Genomic DNA, 18,817 nt, shown 5'->3' with positions numbered 1-18,817 from the left:
GGGAATAGATGAGCGGTTGGAAAATGTTCTGAAGGAATCTACACAACTGCAATAGCATCACAGCGAGTCAGCTGTAGTTCAGCACCAGTGAGCTCAAGAATATTTGCCAGATCCAGATGTTTTTTCACCTGCTACTTAAACTGATGGAATGAAAAGAGGATTCACCTTGAAAAGAGAAGTTATTGCTAATGTTCGAGTGAAAACTGAGTGGCATCATTTGCAACAAGAAACAAAACCACCAACAGATTGAGCCTGTAAATGTGGAAATGTCATTACATTGATTTGTTGTAGCATTATTATTTCTTGTCTGTTTTTATGCCTGCAAGTTACATGCAACATCCTTTAGGTAACTTCAAAATTTGCGCAATTTTATTGAGCAATTACATCTAGTAGTTGCATGAAGCAGAGAAAGCAAATGCTTTGGCTACAGAATTGTGCTCTCTCGTAGGATCCTAATACACTGCCGCCAGGCTTTAAAAGGTTTGTTAAAGGAGCCAATGGCATTTTGTTTTATTTAAAATCCTGCCAGATGGCAGTGCCTGTGTTTGGCAGCAGCCTCGAGGAGTTGCAGACTCCAGATCAGCAGCAGACTTGTGCAGGACACCAGTAATGGGGAGACCACCCCTCCCGTTGAGAAGGACGGTGACCATGGTGGTGGACCAGCAAGAAGCTCTGCAGCTGAAGGACACATGCAGACAGTAGGGTGTTGGTGACTCAAGGTCAAAGGACTCGCATCTGGCTGCCAGCTGCTGGAGATTGGCTCAAGAGAACCAGGTTTTGGAATCAGGATCCGAGAGGATGCTGAAGGCAAGGAAGGGCCCTGAAGAGTTTTAGGCACTCAAGGCTTCTTCATCCTGCTATTGGCTCCATTTTGTCTAAAATGAGATCAACTGCTTTGGAAAGTGGGACTACGATTGAAGTGATTTTTACAGTGAGATGTGGGAGTGCTTGTACAATTGCAAAAAGTGAGTTTGCAGGTGCAGTAAGTACTCAAGAAAGCAAATGGAATATTTGATTGAAGTTTGAGAGATTGTATTTAAGATAGAGCAGTTTGACAATGTGCTGGTGAGGCGGAACCTGGAGTTCTCATCTCCTTGCTTGTGAAAGGATGTACTGGCTTTGGAAGTGGTGCAGAGATAGTTCACCAGGTTGATTCTGGAAATGAGGGGAGTTAGTTTAAGAGGAGAGATTGTGCAACGTGGGACAGTATTCATTAAAGTATAGAAAGATGGTATCCAATAGAAACATACAATAGTATGAAAGGAATAGATAAGATAGAAACAGGGAGGTTTTATCTACTGAAGAACTTGGAGACATAGCCTCATAATAATCTTGATGTTAATAGGTTGAATCAATTACTTAAATAAAATATTCAAATACATTATAGAACATTAGGAATGTTAGAGTATCACAAAGAGCCTATTATTGAACTGAATAACAGCAAAATACAAACTGCAAAGATTATAGATAAATACTGTAATAAACCTAAAACAAATAATACTAATAGCTCCATCACTTACTAACATAGATTTCCATGTATTTAGTTAATAGTAGTCAGTAATTTAATGGACTATTATGTAGATTCCAAAATAGTTTTTCTTTGGCTTTCAGGACATGAGGTTAAATTATCCTTGACATTTTTTGAACAGAATAGTTCCAAAGAGCTATACTATGTGTGTGATTATAGAGATGAAACAATACCATGGAGAGTTTTACACAGCTATGAGGTATTAGATTAGGTCAGAAATTGCAAGAAGAAAATAAATGCTTTACATAGTTACCTTCAAATCTCAAAGTGAGTGCTGTGGTCTTTAAAATATCCCCAAGATGTCATTTTGTAAATAAAATGCTTTTTGTCAATTTGGCACAATTGATAAGAATTTAATTCAGAGCTTTGTGGATTCAAGGCCAGGATCTGTGGTGATGTTTTAGTGGAGGGCTGAGGGATTATTAGAATTGTGGTTTTTGCTGAGAAATTAAACAAACAGGAGACCCTCAACCTTCCTCACCCCACTGCATAAACAGAAAACATTCTCTACACTACTGACAAAATAGCAGGAAGTTATTGTGCCGTGATTTAATTAAATATTGAGAATTTCTTGAGAACCACAAAGTTATTGAAGCAACAAAACATTCCCATTCAGGAAACTATAATGACTAGAATTCAGTTTAAGCCATGTACATTTGCTAACATATCACAGATAAATTGAGTTAACAGAAAGTTAATGATGAATTATTTCACAAAATTGGATCAGGATCAGGATTTAGATGTTTGGCTTTTTCCCACCTTTTTGATTTTGAATCAAAATTGAATCAACATTCACACAACACCCATTTTCATAGATACACACCTCAATCAGAATATCACCCACTTCAAAGCTATATACTGCAATTTCTGACTCACCTCATAATGGCATGTGACTTGGTTACAATGGCAGTATCTGCAAACACAAAGCAACAGTGGTCCAAAGACTCATCTGATGAAAGCAACAGTGGTCCAAAGACTCATCTGATGAAAGCAACAGTGGTCCAAAGACTCATCTGATGAAAGCAACAGTGGTCCAAAGACTCATCTGATGAAAGCAACAGTGGTCCAAAGACTCATCTGATGAAAGCAACAGTGGTCCAAAGACTCATCTGATGAAAGCAACAGTGGTCCAAAGACTCATCTGATGAAAGCAACAGTGGTCCAAAGACTCATCTGATGAAAGCAACAGTGGTCCAAAGACTCATCTGAATAAAGCAACAGTGGTCCAAAGACTCATCTGATGAAAGCAACAGTGGTCCAAAGACTCATCTGATGAAAGCAACAGTGGTCCAAAGACTCATCTGATGAAAGCAACAGTGGTCCAAAGACTCATCTGATGAACTAACGCCTTTATCAAAGTTTCTCAAGCTCATTTCATTTGTGACCTAAGACCTTCATCAATTGATTGATTCATCAAAGGCCCATTTCAGAGGCCAACGAGCCAATTAATTTGAAAACACCCAAGATGGAGAGTAAATCACTGACATTGATATCCAATGAAAGATTAAAGCCAGTGAGGTAATACAATGGAGTGCAACCTCATGGAAATAAACCTGCACAAACATTTCTCTAAATGGAGTACTGAAGAAAATGTGAATGGTGATATTCTGATTAAAAGGCAAGATTGAGCTTACATAATGATGGAATAAATATTTTGAAGAACTGTTAATCAGGACAAACAATGTTTTCATGGTCATATGATCCCTGCATTTTCTTAAGTTGGTATGGATATCAAGGCAAAATCTATTAAAGCCCAAGGATTGGACAAAATTTGTACAGAGATTTGTTAGTGACGCTCCCTTGCACATTCCCAAAGCTCATATGGAAATTTGTCAACATACAAAAAAAAACGGTAACTGATTGCATGGCTGCAATCCTCCACCCCACCCTCCCTTCAGTAGTTTGCAGAGATGCCTGGTTGATATTTCAATAATGTAATGATATGGTTGTATGTACTTCAGGCACAGGCTGGCCTGCCTTCCTGATGACATCCTCTCCCAGACTCCTCCCTGGACTCCTCCCCTGTGTCCCAGGCCATAAAGGTCGAGTCACCTCTTCCTCCCCTCATTTCCCTAGCTTGGACCTGGGCCAGCAGTCTTGTGTGTAAATAAAGCCTATCGTACCCCTCAGTCTTTGTCTCTGTAATTATTGGGGAAACTGGTAGTGCCCAACAAATAAAACACTCATACACTGCAAAAGGTTCTTCAGGGAGATGTTGAAGTAAACTTGGGGAAGCATTTCAAAAGCAGCAAGAATGACACCTGATGCCCTCCCTAAGCAATAATCATGCATCATAATTACGCTGTAAATTTCTTGGCTTATAATGGTGATAGGTTTAAAAAAAAACCAGTAATGTGGACCATATCATTACATGAAACCTGGCTCATGCTCTTTAGGAATTTGAACGGTTGAGCAACATATCATCTTTTGTTTGGCCACGCTAAGATGATCCAGGACACAATGTCAGAACAGAAGCAGTCTCTTTAATTGCTCTTCCACATTTTGAGAGTTGGTGTTTGTCATTTTTCTGCATCATTAGAAAGCTGGGGATTTCCAATTAAACCAGAGTCACATGTAACACTCTCCGGTTTCAGCTGATCCTGCGTGGCCCTTATACTGAAATGGGAATCATTGAAAATGTACGGGGTGTAGATGAATTGGATTATTTGTGCATCTCAGACTCGTGACCTGGAAGGGCATTTTACTATTGCTGCATGTCTAAAATTAAAAAAAATATATAAAATGTAATTCTCAGTCACTTCCGAATCCCTGCTGAAACTAACAGTTTCTGAGAATTAACTTCATTAAGATTTTCCACTTTACAGGAAGAAGTGAATCTGTTGCATTGATCAAGTGAACCGGCGTGGACTTGAAGGGCCCACGTGGCCTGTTTCCACGCTGTAAACAGTTATATGGTTATATGGTAATGACATCTGCTGAACAGAATTTTTTTTAGACTGCTTGACTGCTTTGTTTATTAGTCATCTTGTTCATGTCTGTAAGTCAGGATACATCATTCTGTGCCTAAGGTTTGCAATTGTTTTCTAAGTTCAGTAAGGAACCACCTTTATGATTTTATTCATTATTAGTCTCTTTCCTTCTCCCCCCCACCACCCCCCACCCCCCACCACCCCCACCAAATCTTTATGCACAGATCTTATTAACAGTTTGGGGCACTTTCTCGGAGGCTTCTGGAATTAGTCATAGCCCCTAAATTTGAAGGTTCTCGACATAGTTAGTTCTTGAAATCAAGTCACATGCTTTTTTTCCCCCCCTTTTCTATGAGTGGGAGCACCAGATAGCCTGCTCTTGGAAAATGGGTATGTTTTTCTTCTTTATTCCAAAGATATCCTTGGCACCAGCCATAGCCTTATCCTTAAATTTTCCAGCTAGGTATTCAACATAGGTATTGGGTGGAAAGGTTAGGGCAATGCTGTTACAGTGTCAATGATCAGGACCTGGGTTCAAATCCCACGCTGTCTGCAAGAAGTGTGTCTACGTGGGGTTTCCCCAGAGGCTCCAGTTTCCTCCCACCTTTCAAAAAATGTACCAGGGGTTTAGGCCATTTGGATGTAATTGAACAGTACAGGCTCATGGGCTGAAAGGGCCTGTAACTGTGCTGTTTGTCTAAAAAAAAATTTTAATGAGCTTAGTTGATTTGAGTATTCTTAGTAACTCAAATGTACATTTGATAGAGTAAATGTTGATTCAGCCACTGACATATATCTGTCCTAGTTTTCCTTTCCAGCACATTTCAAAGTGATTGAATCGATGTTTCATGCTTTATCAATGAAAATTATCCCTTGTAATGAATGCAAGCTTTTTTATTTATGCAAAATAAATTCTTGAAGCTTCCATTACCCTCAAAATCATCCATCTATTTCCGATAATGAGGTTTTCCTTAAAGGTCATGACAATAATTTACTAGGAACTGACTAAAAGCATTAATAAGGTCAAAACTTAGGACAGAATTGAATTAAAGCCAGACTGACGATTTCTATTTTCCTATAGATCTTCAATGTGATTAGTAGGAGCCTGATTCAGAGTTATTGTCAGATTGCATACACCACATCACATATAACCATGAGATTCTTTTTTCCTGGAGGTGCGGCAGAATTATCACTAATTGGTAGTGCAAAAAAAAAACTGTACACAGCATAAACATGTAAACAAACAAAGAATTGTAAACAGATAACACATATAAACAAAATGACTGTGCAATACAGAGAGAACTAAAAACAAAGTGCACATGAAAGAGTCCTTAAATGAATCTCTGATTGAGTTTGTTGTGGAGTCTGATGGTGGAGGGGTAATAGCTGTTCCTGAACCTGGTTGTGCAAGTCCTGTGGCACCTATACCTCTTTCCTGATGGCAGCAGCGAGAGCAGAGCATGTACTGGGTGGTGAGGATCCTTGATGATTCCTGCTACTCTCTGACAGCAGCATTCTTCCCTGTAGATGTACTCAACATTGGGGAGGGTTTTGCCTGTGTTGTCCTGGGCTGTGTCCACTACATTTTGGAGGGGTTTACACTCAGGGGTATTGGTGTTCCCAGACCAGACTCTGATGCAGCCGGTCAGCACACTTTCCATCACACCTCTGTAGAAATTTGCCAGGTGAATTTTAGCATCTATTAGTGTTACCTTAATATTTTGATGCATAGATCTCACATTTATTATGAATTTTTATTAGCTTTTTTAAGAATAGGTTGTGTGATAATTGTCATTGCATTAAACAACTTTTCCTACAATCTATAAACCTAAATGTGCCACAAAGCATTTATTTAAAGGACAACTCACAAAACTGACTGGCAAATCAAACCTTAAAGTTAGAGCATGTGAGAGATTGGATTCTACACCCATTACATTGACTCTCTACTATGGAGTCACCCTGAGCATTTCTGAATAGCGGGTCACTGAACCCGTGCTTGAAGGTAGGGAAGAACCTGTTCAAAAATGCATGTGCTGAGAAAAGGGTGAACACAGTTGTACATTTCAGATTCCCTACATTGTGATCATCTGACTGAACCCATGGCAGAAAGGTTAGTGTTGTGGTTGGCGCAACACAATTACAGCATCAGCGACTTGTGTTCAAGTCTGCCTCTGTCTGTAAGGGATTTATGTGTTCTCCTTGTAACCGCATGAGTTTCTGCTGGGTGCTACAGTTTCTTTCCATCTTCCAAAGAGGTACAGAGTGATTTGGTTATGGGATCACATGAGAGCATGGGCTTGTGGGCAGGAAGGACCTGTTGCCAAGCTGCCACCTTAAATTAAATAAGAATAAAAACATCCTGAATGAAATGTTTCATTTGAAAAGGTAAAAGGGGAGTGGACAGAAGACCAATTTCATGATGGCTTCACATTGGAGGTGGCAGAAACAATAGAGAATATAGATCGTTGCAAATATGCTGACATTTCCTGGAGATACGTAACATCAATTCAGTCATTGATGTAGCAGAAAAATGAGACAATCGACCGAATAGGAAGGAAGAGGAATTTTCCAAGAATTGCATAAGAATTCTATAGTGACACATTTTATATGGAAGAAGAAACAGATATTGGAAGAAAAGTTGTACTTGTGAGGACAGCCAAGTTAAGGAATGTGCTGGTGGAAGGGCATGAGCTGGAGGAAGAAACAAAGTGTCCTCGAGCTCACCTGATGGCAGATGGAGAGATATGTGGGAAGGGAACAGGTAAAAGGCAGGTGCACTAAACTCCACTCTTTAGATCAGACCAAATTTGCTTTTAGTGATCTGTCAACATTCCCAATTACTGTAGAAGGAAGCAGCTCCTAAATATGTTAGGAACTGTAGGTCACATTGTATATACTCATTTCTCAACAGTTGAAAGAATGATGTTTGGGCTTATTCTGTAAATACATGATCAATATTTTAAATTCAGTGTTTTCCAACTTATGTAGACAAATGTGTGTATTTAAATTATTTAACAAGTTGATTTTAAGAATATTATTGACTAACTAAAGAGCTTAATGATGAATTTAATGTTGGTAATGATGTCTAAATTGATGTTAATTAGTGATTCAATGCAGCTGGAGGTGACTTTCAGAATTCAATTACTCTCCTCAATGAAACCTTGTTAATATACTTTAGCATTATAAATTAAAGCATGATTAAACAAATGATTTTTGAGAAGTATTGTTGGTTTTAATGGATTTAAAGCATTTCAGCCAGGTAGATCATCTCAAGAGTTTTCTCTTCTATATTTCAACTTAGTGCAGGATGTACATCGATTTTAGTATTCTCACACATGTGGTGATCCAAAACTCGAGCCACCACAAAGCTCCAAGAAGAGATGAGGGCTAATTGAAATCATTTAAAGATTTGCACAGACTAATGGCTCAGAAGACTAGCAAAATTAATCTTCTTGGAACCAGTGTCATTATTTCTGACCAGTTTTAGCATGGATTCTGAGAAGTGGATATCAGGTATGGGATTGATCCATGGGTCTAAAGGGAATAATGGCACCCAGCTGTTCTCATGTAAGCAAGTCTGGGACTTACTGAGTGACAAATGCTGTTTCATCTGTCACTCCTTTCAATGTCAAGTGGAGAAATCTACTGCTCCACTAGTCAAACTTGGAAGAAGATTTTAGACCCATTCACTTCAAGATTTTCAGATGGGAGAAAGGGTTGAATGATTCTTTTAGATTAGTTTGTGTTGGTTTAACTGTTTTATTGATTTGCATTAATTTGTTTAGTTTTTAACATTTGTGCAGCACTTTTAATATTTCATAAATATTTCAGTTTTACTCAGGTTTGGGTTATTAGTGGAAAAGGCCATATTCAAAATAAAAATTAACAGGGCGAAAGAGAAGACTTTGAAACCTCTGAAACCTAGTGTGGAGATTCATTCACAAGCGACAGACACATTGACCATATCATCGTTTGCAAGGCAATGCATTACCCATCTTCAAGAAGGGAGACAAGTTCAAATTTTTTGTCCGAGTACATTCACACAACTCTGAGTTTCTTTTTCCTGCGGACCAGGCAGAATTTCAAAATATTGCTAACCGTCAACTGTACTCAAGAAGAAAGGGATGTAAACAAAACTGGCTATGCAAATACAGAAAAATAAATATTCAGTAATAAATAATGAGCAAAGTGCGAGTCCTTAAATGAGTCCCTGATTGAGTTTGTTGTTGAGGAGTCTGATGGTAGAGGGGTAGCAGCTGTTCCTGAACCTGGTGGTGAGAGTCTTGTGGCACCCATACCTCTTTCCTGATAGCAGCAGTAAGAACAGAGGGTGGTGTGGATCCTTGATGATTGCTACTATTTTCCAATGGCAGCATTCCTTGTAGGGATGTACTCAAGAGCGGGGGGAGTTTTGCCTGTGGGTCATTTTCCACATAAATAGTAGAAGGAATTGAATCAGCTGTCTCTTTTATATTTCCCTCTGCATTTATTTTCTCTTAGTTTCCAAACAAATCTTATATTGGAGAGGATAGAAATTTTCAGTAGATCCAATCTGGTCAGGTAACTTATTACTCTTTGAATCAGTTTGTTGTCATTCTTGAAGCTAATGAACAGCAGCCCAGTGTATGAGGCATCATTCTCGAGGTGGGCCAGGATGGAGCGAAGCAAGAAGGCTATAGCATCGTCTGTGGAACATTTTCTTCTATAGGCAAATTGAAATGGATCTAGTGTCCCTGGGAGGTGTGATTGATGTGCTACATCACCAGTTGCTTGAAGGATTTCATAATGGTGGAGGTCAGTGCCATAGAGTAGAAGTCATTGAGGCCTGTTATTTTCACCCTCTTGGGTACTGGGATGATGGTGGCTGTCTTGAACCTTGCGGGAATGATGGACTACTGCAGTGAGGTGTTGAAGATGTTCGTGAAGACCTCTGTCAATTTGGTCTGTGCAGCCCTTCAGTACATGGCTAGGTATGTTGTCTGGTCCCACTGCTTTGTTTGGGTTCAGCTTGGATAGGATTCTCCTCACCTTGGCCGCAGCTATGCTGGGGGTGGGGTGGGGGGGGAGGGGAGAAGTCCTGTTCATCAGGGGGATGTGGAGTATTCTTTGGCATCATCCTTCTCAAACCATGCAGTAAAGGTGTTCAGTCTGTCCAGAATGAAAGCATCATTTTTCTTAATTGGCAAGGTTGACCTGTGATCCATTATAGTCTTGATCCCTTGCCTCATGTGCCTCGTGTGGCAGGTGTCGCACAACTAGCTGTGGATCTTCTGTATGTACCCTTGTTTTGCCTTCCGGGTTACATGGGAGAGTTCAGCCCTGGCTGATCTTAGTGCCATCCTATCTCCTGTCCTGAAGGCATCATCAGGAGCTCTGAGAAGGGCCCTGTCCTCTGCATCTAACTATGGTTTCCGGTTAGCCCTGGTTGTGAAGTGTTTGATCTCAGTGGCAACCTCAATGCACTTGCTGATGTAGCCAGTCACTAAGTTCATGACTGTTGCAGGTGGCCACCTCCATGAAAGAGCATTAGTCCATGGTCTCAAAGCAGTATTGCAGCACTGCTATGTCTTGATCTCCCTGCAAACTTGCCTGGTTTGCTTTGCCAACAGTCTGTTCATTGGGGTGAGCAGGAGAGATATGTGATCTGAGTAACCAAGGTTGTTATTAGAAGTACCATTCTTTGAGGTATAAAAGATTGTATAATAGTATTCAGAGTAGAACAGGAAGTTTTCCTGGTGTTCGGGTTATAATTCCACATTCAAAGAACATTGTTACGATTCATCGCATTTGGCATTTGAAGGATTTTAATGTATCCTAATAAAGTGACAGTGATTTAACTGCAGATGGTCTTTAAAGGTAAGATTGTCAAATAAATACAAGTTGTAGAACCACTGGGAACAGGAAAGAAATAATGCAAGAATGTAATTGCTAGAATAAAGTGACAACAACAACTGTGGCTCACATCGCAAAGTATCCCATAAGGAACATTATTAATCAAAATTTGTAACAGTATATATTAGAGCTATTAAGACTATTAATGAAAAGCTTTATGGAGAGTGAAATTGAGAAACAGATGCTTATTGAATTTAAGTAAATGGACTGTTTATTGACTGGGGAAATTACTTGTAGGCATCTGAAAAAAAAATGCATCAGATTGAAGGGCTGAATCCTGATCCCAATTCTTATTTCTAATTCTTCAATAAAGAGGTCATTGTTTCCTCTTGACATTATAGATGCAGAAAGATAGATAAATTTAAAATTAAAGCCCTATAAAAAAATGGCAATGGGACATGGGCATATTTAAGAAATGGAATTCCCTGTCTGTGCAGCTGGGATACTGGACTCCACTCTGCATTCACTAGGACTAATGTTCAGTGCCATCAACCAGGTTCCAATTGTAACAGAACAGATCACCTACCTATTAGAGAAGTCACCAAGTTTTACATTGTAAATGCCCATCAGGTGAGCTCTACAACCGCTAAGCAATAAAAGAGCAAAAACTGGGAACATTAGGAATCAAAAATAAAACAGAAATATACTGGAAATACTCAAGCAGTTTCAGTGAAAAAAGAAGCGAAGTTAAAATGTCAGGGTGATAGTCTAAGCCAGTGAAATGTATGTTGACGATTATTATTGGAACACATCTACTTCTGAGGACCCAATGACTATGACTAGAAGCTTCAATCAGTCATTGAAGTTGGATTTTAACACTTGTCAGAGTGTGTCTTCATCATTTTGACTGGAGCATTTCATGTTAATTTTGGATCCATGGTTTTTTAAGCTTTGATCCACCCAGCATTTCCAATGCCGAGTCACCAACAGTTCGGCTTTGTTTCAAATAACGGAGTGAATAAGCAGCAAGGTTTTTTGAAAGATATTAAAGTGATGACGTAAATTTTCTTTAATGGGTTTAAATGCTATATCTGAAGTCTGCTTTTTTTGTAGAGGATGATAATCGTTTAAGAAATTCTTCAGTGATTGTAGTTGCTTGTGCACGGTTTGATCTGAGTGAGTGCATTCAAAGAAAACTGTGGCTTTTCAGTCCACTGGAAGAGTTTTTCAGTTCACTATTTTATTTGTTAAAAAAAATTGAAGGACTTTCAGAGCTTTGTCTATTGTTTTGAGGTTCAGCTGTGAAACCTTCCTTCCTATTTCCCCTGATTAAAATGAATGTTTATCATTCTCTGAAACTTCATTTTATAGAGTTATAGGATTGTACATCAGAGGAACATTAATTCAACTAACATTAAAATTAGTTAAAGCTGAAGAGCCAAAAAAAAAACATATTTAATTCAATCAAGAAGAATTCAGCATTAAGTTCCCAGGAGATTTAGGGGAAATGCAGGGGTATCAGCTCAGCAATGAAACAATTATGTTATACCAGGTAATTCTTATCAACCTTAGTACAGCTGGTAATAAAGAGTTGTTATGCATTTTCTGGCTCTTGTGTTTAAGGCATAAATTTATTTTAATTGAAAGAATACAAATTGTTAATTAGACCAATGCAAATATTGTTTTCTAAAAATCTGATTCAGAAAGACTGAGTCCAATACTATAGCTCTATGAGATTTACAAAAGACAGTATTTGGACGGTTTTCTAACGTGAAAAACAATGCAGTGTGCCAGGAGAGAGAGCTCATAAGATACTGATTATACATTTATTATTTTTTTTCTGGCTCATTTCAAGGTACAGCCCTTTCAGCCACGAGCCCGTGCCACCCAATTACATCTCAGTGACCACAATATGTTTTTGAACAGTGGGAGGAAACTGGAGCACTCAGAGGAAACCCATGCAGACGTGGGGAGAAGCTTCTTATAGACGGCGTCAGATTCAAACCCAGTCGCTGTTACAGCATTGCGCTAACCATTTACGCTATAACCATGCACCATATAAATTCTGCTCTATTTATTATTAGGTGTGATTTTAATCTTGGCAGGCATCTCTTGGATTTTTATCTGGAACACCAACATTTTTAATTCAGGTGGAATGTTTCCTTGGTTTGAATTAATTTAAGACAAACAAAGGATTTGAATCTTTCTGTGACACTTCAGAAGCGTTTGTTTCTTTCTTAGAAATAGTACTAAAATGTACAACTACAAGAGAATATAAGGAGTTTGCGACTCATTCCCAAGGCCTTTTATTGACCTGCACATAACTGCATCACTCTCCTTATTTACCTTTGTACATCTGTCTCTCCTTCTTTCCTTAACTCTCTATTGTATGTGGAGCCAGCATGCAAACCAAAGGCACTGTCTTTCTGCTTTCTTGTGAGTGCGTGTATCTATTTATGTTTCGACATCTTACTTTCTCGTTGTTTTCTTTTGGCCTCTCTATTTGGATGATTCTCCTCAGCAGAAATAAAAACATAACAATACCTCCTGCCTATGGGTCTGTTCTTCCCTTCCCTGCCCCTTCCCCCACCATATTATTCTCGCGCCTGCCCACGTGTTGCTCAAACCTTGATGAAGGGCTCAAGCCCAAAAGTTGATTATGCATCTTTACCTTCGCTATTGTAAGGTAAAACATCATGAGATGGGAATGTGTAAGGAGTTACCCTGTACAGGGCTGTAACCAGAAGGGGAGGTGTCCTTGTACTCCTGTTAGGTAAAACATCATGAGATGGGAATGTGTAAGGAGTTACCCTGTACAGGGCTGTAACAAGAAGGGGAGGTGTCCTTGTACTCCTGTTAGGTAAAACATCATGAGATGGGAATGTGTAAGGAGTTACCCTGTACAGGGCTGTAACAAGATGTGAATGCATCCTTGTACTTACAAGATAAGAAAGACATTGATGGATTGAGAGGCAGGAAGCTAGCAGGGAAAGGATAGCAACAGTTTTAGTCATTGGACAAGTAATGATATGATGATGTTCTAAGCATGTATCCAAGGGTATAAAAAATCACCATTTTGCTGATAACGGCAGAATGCATTCTCCGACTAACATGGTTAGTCGCAAGTGTTACAATCCGGTAATAAAGAACAAAGAACCCTGATTTCGACTCAGCCTGATGTTTGTCTCACTCATTCATGAACAAAGCAGACCTAACACTATATAAAGTTCACTGTTTGATGCGGAATTTCTCCAGCTTTGTGTTTTTACTTCAGTCAGTGCATCTGCTGATTTTCATGTTTAACTCCAATAAATTACATGGTCCTGCCAGCTTTTTTTCTCTATTCACCAAAATCATGGCAGATCCTGTGCCTCGTCCATTCTCCCATTGCAATTACCTATCTTGTGTCTCATAGTTTTCAAAGAACCACCATTGCTTGAGACTACTCAATGAGTTTCCATTATATGTGAGGAAAAGCAAAGTGAAACATGGATTTGAATTAGCAACCATTGAACCACAGTCAACTGTTCCCCCATTAAACTGAACTCAGTTTCCCTATCCTTCTCCCTCTGTTCCCGCTGCGTGTATAAACATGTTGCTCACAGGTTACAAGTCATTTCTATCTTTCCCTCAGAATTCTGTGCAGGGTGCTGAAGGCTTCCTGATCATAGTGGAAGTTTAGATCTGGAGCTCGTGTTGCCGATGGTTTAACGTGGAACCTGTGCAGCTGCAGAGGCTGTGGGAGCACTGGAGGTGAATCTACAGGCACTCAGTTTACTTCTCTTTCTCCTATTGATAAGGGGGCCGGGCAATGCCCATGGCGACTCTTTGCTTGCCTTATGGCAGACTTAAGTTGAAGTTTATCAAGTATGTTACATTTTTAATTGAATTATGTGACAATAAAAAGGAACTTTTACCTTTTTTTACCTTTTATTATTTAGTTTACTAACTCAAGGTGCTTGGTGAGCAGAAAGCCTGGTGCACAATCAAACAGTAAGATATCAGAGTTCAACTGCATTTCTTAACTGGACCAACAAACAATCATCCAGGTAGGGTCGGAACATGTTTGCTTTTTTTTAATAACAAGATAAGCTCCTGGATTTATGCTCCATCTCTCTCGTATTTCAGATGTGCTATTCTTGCAGCCATCAAACTCTGGTTTGAAATCTTCATAGTTTCTTCCTTAATACTTTCAAATCCTTTCTTCATTCCATTACAATTCTATTAAGATAGAGCAAATTGGATTCCACCCAAAATAGAAACACTTGTCTGATCACACAGAGTCATTGGAAAGGCAAACAGTGAAGGATGTTTCAGCTCAATCTGGGAATATGTGAAAACATGTTCGGTGTAAATTACAGAGGGGTTGGGAGGAAGATGGACAACCCAGGCTCTGATAAATCAAGGCCATATTTGCCGAGGTGATTCCAGTATTTATGGAGTTATCTGGTTAATAGATTAATGAGAGGTCCAAACTAAGCAAAGGGACAAGTGAAACTGTGAAATGTAGGTTAGGGCTGTTGTTAAGACCTAGAATCAAGATCTGTGTGCCTGTGGAGAGGGGAATAAACTGACTTAATATTACAGATGGATTACTTGTGGCATTCTCTACATCAGAGGGACCTGTCGCAGACTGGGAGATCGCTTCACAGAGCGCCTCCTCTACATTTGCAACAACAGCGACCTCCTAGTAGCCAACCAATTCTGGGTCACACTCCCAGACTCACGTGTCCGTCCATGGCCTTATGTACTGTCCCACCCTGACCACCCGCAGATTAGAGGAACAACGACTTATTTTCCGATTGGGCACCCTCCAGCCAGATGGGATTAATATTGACTTTTCTGCTTTCTGCTGAACTTGCTTGCCTTCCCTTTCCCCTCCCCCTTTCCCATCTTTCCAGTTCTCCCCTCCCTTCCCCCTTACCCACTCAGCCATCCTTCCTTCCCCACAATGCTGCTGTCTTCTCCCTCCTTTCTTCACCTATCATCTCCTGCCTTTGCCACCGCCCCCCTCCCCCCCCCCCACCCCCATCATGTTTGGATGCCTGCTGGCATTTTCTCATTCTTTGATGAAGGGCTCAAAGCCTGAAATGCCAGTTATGTATTTTTACCTTTGCTACACAAAGTTTGACCTGCTGAGTTTCTCCAGCATTTTGTGTTTTTACTTGTTGGCCAAAATGGACAGACTGGCCAAAGAACAATGTGATGAAAGGTTTCGGTCTGAAACATTGGCTGTTTATTGCCTTCTGTGGACACTGCCTGATCTACTGTCCCGTCTCTACTCTGTCAAACACTTTCAGAATACCACGCTTCAGTGAGATCACTTTCTAAACTTACTGAATTCCTGAGACTCCAGGGCCACCATGGATTCCCAGGAGAAAAGAAAAAAGTGCATTTGTTACACTGCCTTTAATACAATATACCAGGCAAGGTCATAGAACATATGCCCCCTGCCGAAACTGTCCACTATTCCATTAAATTGATCTTTGCATGGTAACAGGCCCTTCTGGCCAACAAGCCTGTGCTTCCCTAAATTGATCTTTGCGGGAGCTCTACTTTCCTGCCTATTTTCCGTAACCCTCAATACCCCTACAGACGAAAACTGTCCTTGTTGGGCTTGATTATATCCAATAGGCTCCACAGCTCTCAAAAGGTTATGTGAATCAAAGTTAATAAACAAAGGACAGAGGTGTTGAGGATGATGCAAAAACCTGGAGATTCTTAATGAAACCTTTCATTAGTAGGGGCTTTGATTGAGGAGATGCTCTTTGATAGAAATATCCTCATTAGACTCAAATGGTGACTCCTTATTCAGAAAATGTAAGCCCTACCTCGGGATTCCGCCATGAGGAGAGACAGCCTGTCCACAGTTCCTCACTCCCCATTCTTTTTCCTATAAATCTTGCTTCAAATTTAAATTTAAATTTCGATGTACAGCACAGTAACAAGCCTTTCTGCCGCTGAACCTGTGCCACCCAATTACACTCAATCGACCTACAACTCTGGTATGTTTTGAAGGGCGGGAGGAAACCAGAGCACACAGAGAAAACCCACGCAGTTACAGGGAGAATGTACAAACTCCTTACAGCCAGCGCAGGATTCGAACCCCAGTCCCGATCGCTGGTCCTAACCGTGCAGTCACTTCTAACTTTTTACAGGCCTGATGAAAGGGTAATTCGGGTCATTGGTTCATATATATAGCAAACGTGTTAAGCATGTTAAGCATTTCCAGCATTTTCTGCTTTGATTTCCAATTCTCTTGACTACTCCATAGAGTCTAAAAAAACCCCAATCTACTAATACCCATTTACAATCTGCATGTTTTTTTTTAATTGCTGGGCAAAATTTCCATTGTCCCCATTTAGACAAAGGTAAACTTACACAAGACAGTGGGTCCAGACCACATAACTGGCTGGGTACTAGACATCTTAAACACTTCATTGAGCCAACCCAATATTCTTGCAGGTTTCAAGACAGCCACAATCATCCCAGTACCCAGAGGGCAGCAAAAACAGCACTCAGTGACCATCGCCCTGTGGCACTGACCTCCATTAATATGAAATGCTTCGAGCGTCTGGTGATGGAACACATCAAAGCACACCTCCCAGAGATGCTGGGCCCATTGCAATTATAGGAGAAACTGTTCCACTGGGAATGCTATAGCCTTGTCCCTTCATTCTGACCTGACCCACCTGGAGAACAGCGCCTCATATGCCTCAGTATTGTTTGTCTGCATGTGTGTTATATCTGGTTGAGTGTCTGCATGTTTTGCACCGAGGACCAAAGAACACTCTTTCATCGGGTTGTGCAATCAGATGATAATAAATTTGACTTGTGATCCAAAGCCCTTTCAAATTTAATTGAGCCCTACCTCTTCTCTTCTATTAGAATATTAGACTGGATAGTTACATGGAGAGGAGAGGACTGGAGGGGTATGGATCGGGTGCTGGTCAGTGGGACTAGGAGGGTGGGAATTTGTTACGGCATGGACTAGTAGGGCCGAACTGGCCTGTTCTGTGCTGTAAGTGGTTATATGGTTATATGGTTATATGGAGGAGGATGAATGCTTCTCTAAGTTTTTCATTCACATGTGACTGGATGGAAATTAACAGTAAATGTCAAAGCTGAGAGGAAAGAAGAGAGTTAATGTGTACAATATACCCTAAATATAGAGAATCCTTTCCACAGAATTATTTATTTTGATGGATATTATGCAAAACTCATTGAATATTCCAGTAAGAGCTAAACTAGTCAATGGCCTCTTTCTGTGTTGTAATTATGCTAACTAAATCTGGCCTTGATGTCCTGCTCACCCAGGGAGAGTGCATGGATAATGCATTGCCTCTTCTATCTCAGTGTAGTGCTCACCATGTGGTCACTGTAAATGGCCTCTCCTACATTACTGAGACAGTAGCAACACCTTCTTGTTGGTGTCCCCCATGTTCACTGAGTTTGCTATGTCATGGTGCGACCAAGTGTCCGGCGGTATAACTGGATGGGTAAGCTGGGCTTGTTCATCTTGGTTGGCATCCAGTCTAAGAGAAGGAAAACTGATTTCAAACCCAGGCAGATGAGGCTTGTTAGCCTTGTCAGGCCTTCCATCTAGGAGAAAGACACTTGGACGTCCCAGATAAACCCCGGGTGTAAAGGGTGGGGCCAGTACTGCACACACTGCCCGCCACCTAAAAAATCCATTGCGCAGGCTCGAAGGACCTGCCCACTGTAGAGCTATTGATTAACCACATTAGACAGAGAGTTGTGATTAATAGGCTTAAATCACCTTAAGACATCAACACATCTCACATGTTCCAAGGTAGGTACCGAGGGAGGAGTTTGGGCGTAACAGCCTTTATGGGGGTTTCTGGGGGGAGGAGTCACAGGTGCAGGGGGCAGGCCAGCTCATACAGTACATTCATACAGTGCTAATAGCTATACAGAGTTTGCACCACACCCACGTCGACGATCTTTCCTAAATCTTTGTTCGTGAAGCCAAGCCATGATGATGGTACTAAGTGAAATGCAAACAAATCTTGTATTTTCCATTAGCTTTTCAGTAAGTCAGTCAATATCAGTATACTACACTGTATTAGTCACAAGCGATTTCCCAGTAACTCCATTTGGATTATGTGATTCATTTGTAACCCACTGGTCTGAAAGTGTGAAGAGGCAAATTCCAAAGAGATTTTGTCTGCTGTGACCTTATGAAGCTCACACAGCGTAAAAAAATAGCTTACATGAAATTGAACCATTACTATTAAGAACCTGTGCCATCTGAGATGAAATAGAATTTGGAAGAAAATATTTCAGAGAGAATTCCTTTTTAAACAGTGAAATGTAATACCCCGTTAAGCCAATATTAACATTAATTCTTTCCTTTTCTCCATATTGTTCACCGCTGATGAGTGAACTTTAGCATCTACCCCATTGATTTAGTGGAATGAGATATTAGGGCAGGGGCCTGTTTATGCACTAATTATATAACTTTGTGACCCTATCCAATCAATTAGTACCAAAAAAAACAAGGTTA

At 40.3% G+C, this 18,817-nt stretch overlaps 1 long non-coding RNA gene across 2 annotated transcripts; it reads left to right on the top strand.

The window, feature by feature from the left end:
* The first annotated feature begins 395 nt into the window (after nt 1-395).
* Nucleotides 396-17,232, top strand: LOC138743056 (uncharacterized). Of its 2 annotated transcripts, none has more exons than XR_011344625.1 (3): nt 396-480; nt 14,232-14,339; nt 16,756-17,232. It is a non-coding gene; the product is annotated as an uncharacterized lncRNA (long non-coding RNA). The 2 variants fall into 2 exon arrangements; XR_011344626.1 differs by lacking the exon at nt 396-480 and adding an exon at nt 13,935-14,043.
* The last annotated feature ends 1,585 nt before the right edge of the window (nt 17,233-18,817 follow it).

The sequence above is a fragment of the Narcine bancroftii genome, chromosome 9, assembly GCF_036971445.1.
Source record: "Narcine bancroftii isolate sNarBan1 chromosome 9, sNarBan1.hap1, whole genome shotgun sequence".
Classification (NCBI taxonomy): domain Eukaryota; kingdom Metazoa; phylum Chordata; class Chondrichthyes; order Torpediniformes; family Narcinidae; genus Narcine; species Narcine bancroftii.
The sequence above is the reverse complement of the archived record's forward strand: the minus strand, read 5'-3'. Positions and strand labels throughout refer to the sequence as shown.